The following is a 6,174-nucleotide window of genomic DNA, read 5'->3' as shown; positions in this document are numbered from 1 at the left end:
CCAGAGACATCTGAATTCAGTGGCCTGTGCGGGTAATCACACTTTTGTACTTGAGGAAACAAGAGCTGGGAGGTGGTCATGAAGGGAAAGCTTTAGGAGATCTATAAGCTTTAGGAAAGCTTCACAAAAATTTCCCCAGAATACCCTCAAGGATATTCAGAGCTCTGTATACTAAACTAGTCGTAACAGATAGGAAAATGTTATAAGTAGCACCCTAGCCAGGTATTTATTCCACAAAGAGGTGATCCAATTTAGTTTCTCTAATGAAAATTCTTGTACTTTAAAGGGGCAAACATAACCATACAAATAAATTCTATCTCAACAGGGCTTTGGTGGACTCGTGCCCACTACTTGCATGTGTAAACTGAATGAATGGCCATTTGACTTCTCCCAAACCAGAAGCAAACTGTACTTGCAGGTACTGGCAAAGATCACAGAGCAATGGTTCTGTTCTCCACATCTTCAAACTACCCTAATGCAAATCAGACAGCTGAGCTCCTTCCAAACTACCTAATGCGGGAGTTGCCATCATGGCACAGTGGTTAACGAATCTGACTAGGAACCATGAGGTTGCGGGTTCGGTCCCTGCCCTTGCTCAGTGGGTTAAAGATCCGGCGTTGCCGTGAGCTGTGGTGTAGGTCAAAGATGCGGCTCGGATCCCATGTTGCTGTGGCTCTGGCGTAGGTTGGCAGCTACAGTTCCGATTAGACCCCTAGCCTGGGAACCTCCATATGCCGCAGGAGCGGCCCAAAGAAACAGCAAAAGACAAAAAAAACCAAACAAAGAAACAAACAAAAAAACCTATCTAATGCTTCCTACTGCTAATCATTCCCAGCAATTAACTCTGCACTTGCCTAAGATGGGACCTCTCTATTTCAGTTTCTTAAAGGAACTTAAACACATACAAACGCAACTGCAAAACAAATTCCTCAAATGGGTGTAAAAGCCCCCAAGGAAAAATAAAATGGCTATAGAATATGTTAGATGCTGCAAAGAGTAAAATTATCTCTTAATGTACCATTTTATTGGGTCATCTTAGAAGTTGCTTCCACACAGTCCTAGAGGTAATAATCTCTGGAATTTAGCACTTGGTGAAATAAAAAAGGCTGTGGACAAGGGCTTGAGAAGAGTATGCATCAATGTGCATATCTGAGCTCTATTAACTATTTCTCATTAAAAGAAGGCTTAGATAACAAGGAACCAAAAGAGATCTCCCTGATCTCTTTTTGTCTCACACAGGACAAAAACACCCAGGACATATTAGATGCTAAGTTGCTCATTGTACCATAATATATCATTATACTAGCAATATTGTCAACCAGAGGTTAGAAATAAATTTGGCAAATCAGGAGTTCTCGTTGTAGCTCAGTGGTAACGAACCTGACTAGTATCAATGAGGATGTGGGTTTGATCCCTGGCCTTGTTCAGTGGGTTATGGGTCTGGCATTGCTGGTGAGCTGCAGTGTAGGTCAAAGACGTGGCTCAGATCTGGTGTTGCTGTGGCTGTGGTATAGGCTGGCAGCTGCAGCTCCAATTAGACCCTTAGCCTGGGAACCTCCATATGCCACAGGAAGGCCCTAAAAAATACCCCCAAACCGAAACTGAAACCGAAACCAAAAAAACTTGGCAAATCAGAGAAAATAACCTGATCCAACTATGGAAGACACTGGCAGATTACTACAAACATCACTAAAGCTGCTACAAAGCATCAAGCCTGAAAAAGAGGATGCTGGGATTCAAAGAAACCACAATTCACTTTTATTAACTTTTTGCTGAAACAAAACTCACTTCTCCACATTAAAGGTGCAAAAATTACAAACATGACACTGAATCAGAATTTGTCTTAAGATATATCATGGGTCCTACTTAAACTGATATACACTGAAAACAAAGGCACACCTAAATCCTAACTTATTTTTTTCTCTTTCCTCTACTAGCTTATAAACTTCATGGAGTAAGAGATTTGTCTACTTTATTCACAGCTATACCCGCAGTTCCCAGATAAGTTCCTGGCACATAAAAAAATCATTCAACGATTATGTGTTAAATGAATAACTGGATCTTTCATCTGCATGCTGTTTTGGTAGGGGTCAGAGGAGAGGCCTAAGGCTGACACGATTCTAATTTCAAGATTTATTTCTGGGAGTTCCCATCATGGCTCATGGGAACAAACCCGACCAGCATCCATGAGGACACGAGTTCAATCCCTGGACTCGCTCAGTGGGTTAAAGATCCAGCATTGACGTGAGCTGTGGTATAGGTCACAGACGCAGCTTGGATCTGGTGTTGCTGTGGCTGTGGTGTAGGCTGGTGGCCACAGCTCTGATTAGACCCCTAGTCTGGGAAGCTCCATATGCCATGGGTATGGCCCTCAAAAAGACAAAAGACAAAAAAATAAATAAAATAATTCTCCCCTCCTTCCATAGTGAGGGAAGTACTGGCCACATAGGTGTTCAGCTCACTACATCTCCTAGTCTCCTTTGCTGATTGTTAGGCTAAATTCTTGCCAATGGAATAAATAGGAAGTGATTGTGCTACTTTCTGCCTAAGAACAATAAAAAGTAAGCAAACTCTTTCATGCTTTTCCCCCTTCCTATTGGCAGCCACCCAGTTTCAAGCCTGAAAAGGAGGACAATACCCTACAAGTTGGTCCCAGTGCTACAGTCTATCAGCATCTCTTGGGAATCTGCTGGATATACAAACTTTCTAGCCCTGTTACAGACCCATGAATGAGAAACTCCAAGGACAGGGACTAGGATAGGAACTATGTTTTATGTTTTAACAAGCCCTCTGGGTGACTCTGATGCAACTTACGAGTAAGTACCATTGTTCTAGAGAGCAGCAGGAAAATTAGTAGAAAAAAAGGCTGAGTTCCTATATTACCACATGGAACAGAGCAAAAGGAACCAACCACCTTGGGCAATAACATGAAAGAAATACTCTCTATCTTGTTTGATCCATTACATTTTTGGATCTCTGTTTCTGCTGTCAGGCATACTCTCCAGGTTCTGAAAACTTTTTGGTCTCAGGATGCTAAAGGCATCCTGAGGACACTCCTGGGAGTTCTCTTGTGGTGCAGTGTGTTAAGGATCTGGTGTTGTCACTACAGTAGCCTAGGTCACATTGCTGTGGTATGGGTTCAGTCCCCAGTCCAGGAATTTCCACATGCTGCAAGCATGGCCAAAAAAAAAAAAAAAAGAGAGAGAGAGAACACTCCTAAAAAATTAAGATTCCAGGAATGCTCTTATGGTGCAGCAGGTTGAGGATCCAACATTGTCACTGCAGCAGTTTGGGTGGCTGCTGTGGTGCAGGTTCAATCCCTGACCCAGGAATTTCCACATGCCATGGGAGCAGCCAAAAAAAACCAAAACAACAACAAAAAAACAAAAAACAAAACCCACAAGACTCCAAAGAGATTTTGCTTGTGGGCTACAGCTATCAATAGTCATATTATAAATTAAAACAGAACTTTTAAAACACTAATTCGGAGTTCCCATCTGGCGCAGTGGTTAACGAATCCGACTAGGAACCATGAGGTTGCGGGTTTGATCCCTGGCCTTGCTCAGTGGGTTAACGATCCGGCGTGTGTGCCGTGAGCTGTGGTGTAGCTGGCAGACGCGGCTCGGATCCCGAGTTGCTGTGGCTCTGGCGTAGGCCGGTGGCTACAGCTCCGATTTGACGCCTAGCCTGGAAACCTCTATATGCTGCGGCAGCGGCCCTAGAAAAAGCCAAAAAGGCAAAACAAAAAACAAATTAAAAAAAAAACACTAATTCATTAAAAAAATAAGCCCACATTCTACGCTAACATAAATAACATATCCTTTATTTAAAAATACCTTATTTCTCCCCCCCAAAAAAACAAGTGATAAAGAGTGGCATTATTTTATGTTTTTGCAAATTTTGTTAATGTCTGGCTTAGAAAAAGATAGCTGAACTCATAGTTGTTGCTGCATTTGATCTACTGTGATACATTGTTTTAGTTGAAGTACGTGGAGAAAATATCCGGTCTTAAGCAGATATATAGTTAGAAAAGGAAGAGCACTTTTTAAAATTTAGACTTAAAGTCTTTAATGAACTCATCATTAAAAAGAACTTTTCAGATTTGAAATAATTTTAAACTTACAAAAAAGTTGCAAAAATAGTTCAGAAAAGTCCCTAAATACTCTTCACCCTGTTCTCCCTAATGTTAACATCTTTTTAAAAAATTATTTTTAAATTGAAGTAATTGTTTAAATTTTCTTTCGTTCTTTTTTTTTTTTTTTTTTTTTTTTTTTGCTTTTTAGGGCCGCACTGGCAGCATATGGAGGTTTCCAGGAGAGGGGTCTAATCAGAACTGCTGCCCTACACCACAGCCACACAGCAACACTGGATCATTAACCCACTGAGCGAGGCCAGGGATCAAACCGGCAACCTCATAGTTCCTAGTCGGATTTGTTTCCGGACTTGTTTAAATTAATTTTTAACTGAAGTATAGGTGTAACATCAACAACTTATACCCCCATAGTACAAATACTGAAACCAGGAAACAGAATAGTGTTGAAATTAACACTATTAACTACTACTCTACAGGCCTTATTCAAATTTCACCAGTTTTCCTACTGATAGCCTAATCAGATCCAAAATACAAACCACAGTCTTACAGAGTATTTAGCTGTCATGTCTCCTTGGTTTCCTACAGTCTGTGACAGTTTATTAGTCTTTCTTTGTCTTTACATTTTTAAAGAGTACTGGCCAGTTCTTTTATAAAATGTCTCTCAATTTGGGTCTGCTTGATGTTTTCACATGATTAGACTGAGGTTATATATTTTTGGCAACATCAAAAAAAAAAAAAAAAGCAATGGTGTGTCCTTCTCAGTGTGTTATATCAGGAAGTAATGATGTCCATATGTTGAACTACAGGTGATGTTATTAACTTTAATCACTTGACTGAGGTGGTGTCTGCACTGTAAAGTTATTATGGGGAGAAACCAAGAGTTTACACAAAATCCCATTTTTCAAACTTACAGCCACTAATTTTAACATGCACAGATAATTCTTGTGTGCCACAAGTACTGTAGTATTTGCCTAATGTTTCCATTCTCATATATTGTTTTGAATTTTACTGTAATAAATAGCTGTCCCCCCTCCTCATTTATTTATTTATTCAAATATTTATTTATAGCAGTATGGACTTGGGGACACTTATTTTATCACATGGGTAATAATTCACTATTATCATTGTTTTTCAAATTGTCCCAGACGTAGTCACTAGAAGCTCCTTCAAGTTGGCTCCCCATCACTTTTTTCTTTCTAGCATTTCATTACTTTTTTTTTTTTTTTTTTTTTTTGGTTTTTAGGGCCAGACCCATGGCAATATGGAAGTTCCCAGGCTAGGGGTCAAACTGGAACTGCAGCTACCAGCCTACACCAGAGCCACAGCAATGTGGGATCCAAGCTGTGTCTGTGACCTACACCACAGCTCACGGTAAGGTGGATCTCCAACCCAATGAGCCAGGCCAGGGATTGAACCTGCATCCTCATGGATACTAACTGGATTCATTTCCACTGTGCCACAACGGGAACTCCATTTCATTACTTTCTGGTACCACATGATGTTTCAGATTCATGTGAATTTTTTCTCTGCCCTAGTCATTTCTCCAAGAAGCTCTGGTTCCTTTTATGGGAGAATGTCACTTAGAAACCAAGGTCTGGTGTCAACTGTGCTCACTGCACCGGTGTCAAATCAGAGTAAGGAAATAATGTTTGCATACATAAACACATCCATATTTATACGTATGTGTGCATAAATATACATATAAGATTAAAACTCATCAGTTCATACTGATAACAGAGAGGGGTATTCTAATATTCTTTTCAAATGATCAGAATTGTGGATATCTTCATCTTTGACATACTCGAAACTCAATACAAATGGGCAAAGCACCTTTATCCAAAAGAGACATTTATCCAAAAGATATATTAATGACCAAAAAGCACATGAAAAGATGCTTAACATCATTAGTCATTAGAGAAATGTGCCCAGACATTTAGGTCAATTTATCTTCGACAAAGGAGGCAAGAACATAAAATGGGAAAAAGAGTCTTTTCAGCAAGTGGTGCTGGGAAAACTGGACAGTCGCATGTAAGTCAATGAAATTGGAACACACCCTCACACCATGCACAAAAATACACTCA

The 6,174-nt window shown here is 40.1% G+C and overlaps 1 protein-coding gene across 5 annotated transcripts in view; it reads right to left on the bottom strand.

Moving 5' to 3' along the window:
• The window catches only part of GATAD2B (GATA zinc finger domain containing 2B), a 97,795-nt gene that overhangs the window by 50,080 nt on the left and 41,541 nt on the right, over positions 1-6,174 (bottom strand). The window lies entirely within an intron of this gene.

Source organism: Sus scrofa, chromosome 4 (assembly GCF_054392235.1).
Source record: "Sus scrofa isolate SSC_HxYL_T2T_F1_AM1 chromosome 4, Sscrofa_HxYL_maternal_Yorkshire_Landrace_v2.0, whole genome shotgun sequence".
NCBI classification, from domain to species: Eukaryota; Metazoa; Chordata; class Mammalia; order Artiodactyla; family Suidae; genus Sus; species Sus scrofa.
This window is presented reverse-complemented; position numbering and strand designations above follow the sequence as displayed.